Source organism: Triticum aestivum, chromosome 1B, assembly GCF_018294505.1.
Source record: "Triticum aestivum cultivar Chinese Spring chromosome 1B, IWGSC CS RefSeq v2.1, whole genome shotgun sequence".
Lineage (NCBI taxonomy): Eukaryota > Viridiplantae > Streptophyta > Magnoliopsida > Poales > Poaceae > Triticum > Triticum aestivum.
The window spans coordinates 547,375,502-547,377,719 of record NC_057795.1 but is presented as its reverse complement, the minus strand read 5'-3'; positions in this window follow the sequence as shown (position 1 = coordinate 547,377,719).

The following is a 2,218-nucleotide window of genomic DNA, read 5'->3' as shown; positions in this document are numbered from 1 at the left end:
CTCCGTGGCCGCGCCCTCGCCCGCGGCCGGCCCCGCCGGCCACCTCGCCGCCCCTCGACGCCGACCACCGCCTCCTCCTACGCCGGCGGCCTCGGATCCGGCGCCGACGAACCTCGTCGCGCGCGCCCCGGCCCGGCTGCTACAGTGCCCGAACCCTAGATCTGAGATCTAAAACTGAGGGTTGACTTTCTTCCCTCTCCCTCTTAATTTTTATGCATTCTTTGACTGATGTTGTCTCCGCAACCGTAGCTCCGTTTTGGGCATATGATATATCAAAATCTTCGCCTCGACATGTACCTCATTTCATTCCATTGCATCATTTGCATTCGAGGTCATCTTGATACCCAAAATGCTGTTAGAAGGAGGCTTCGTGAGTTAAATTGCAGATCCGTTAGTTCATCATGCACTTTTGTCATTTTTGCTATGATTAATTCGTGCATGATATGCCTGTGCCCCTTTGGGATGAATTGTTAAGCATTTTGTCTTCTTTCCAGAGGTGTCACCCATGCATTTTTAGGATGTGTGTGTTGTCTTGTGCGAGCTTGCGAAGAGAGGTACCTGAGAATGCAGATTTCAGGGACTTAGTGATTTTCACTAAGTCTGGGATATTTTAGTTCGTGATGCTATATGTCCAGCTTGTTTCCTAGTGATCCGTGCCTCTTTTGAGGATGATCAGTAAGGGAGTTTTGATATTTATATTATGCTCTATCCATCCATGTCTTTGTTTGCATATGTGGAGTGCTCTAGGTTGACTCAATCGAGCTCAACTTTTGCTTCGTTGTTAATCTGGGCAGATCGTCAACTTGTTTGCGAATTTGCCGATGCTAGCGTTAGTGTTCCATGCATGCTATGCCTTCGTTCTTGCCATGTGTAGCTAGCACTTTGTGCCTTCTTGCTGGTTATATGCTTTCCTTGCCATGAATTGCACCGTAGTGAGTGCATCGAGCTCGTTTACATGCCTTCGTGAGTTATATTTCAGCGTGTCTCAGTTTTCACTAAGTCTGAAAACTGATTGTGTTCGAGCTATGTTCGTGAGCTCGGTAGAGTATTTTGTGAACCCTTTTGGCCCCAGGTCACTTTGGGTGTTTTATTAAGCTTGTTGAGTAGCTCCATGCCATGTTCTTACTTGTCATGTTCAGGTTTTCTATCATGTTGTTTTGCTGCTCCGAAGAGAGCATCGTGATCTGAAATTTCAGACTAGTGTTAATTTCACTAAGTCTGAAATCTGTTTTGCATCTGCGTTTTAGCCATGCTTGTTTGAACCTCTTAATGGATGAATTTGCCTATGGCTCAGTGCTAGTGTTTTGTCAACCATCTTGTGTACATCACTGCCATGTATTTTGTTTTCATGTTTGGTGGCTGTAGCATGTTCATTTCGTTGCATTTAGATGCCTACTTGCTGCAAATCGCAGACCGGTGTCATATCTTAAAACGCTTGCCATTTCTAAACCGTAGCTCCGATTCCTATGATCTTTATATCGTTTTCAAGCGATTTCATCCCCTCTATCCAGTGGCACACTTGGTTTCCCAAGTTGATGCCAGGTTCATGCATTTCCTGTCATATCTTGCATTTTGCATCCTGCATCGCATCCCGCATAGCATATCGTCATTTCATCATATTGCTTGGTCTTGCCCGTGGTTGATTGTATCCTTGTTGCTTGTTTGTCTTGTTGGGTAGAGCCGGGAGACGAGTTCTCTACCGAGGAGCCCGTTGAGTTTGCTTGTGAGGATCCAGTCAACTATGACAACTGTGCAGGCAAGATGATCATACCCTCGAAATCACTACTATCTTTGCTATGCTAGTTTGCTCGCTCTTTTGCTTTGCCACTGCTACGATGCCTACCTTTTGCTTGTCAGCCTCCCAATTGCCATGTTGATCCCCTAACCCACCATTGTCCTAGCAAACCGTTGTTTGGCTATGTTACCGCTTTGCTCAGCCCCTCTTATAGCGTTGTTAGTTGCAGGTGAAGATTGAAGTTTGTTCCTTGTTGGAACATGGAGATGTTGTTCCTTGTTGGAACATGTTTATTTGTTGGGATATCACAATATATCTTACTTAATTAATGCATCTATATACTTGGTAAAGGGTGGAAGGCTCGGCCTTATGCCTGGTGTTTTGTTCCACTCTTGCCGCCCTAGTTTCCGTCATATCGGTGTTATGTTCCCGGATTTTGCGTTCCTTACACGGTTGGGCTATTATGGGAACCCCTTGACAGTT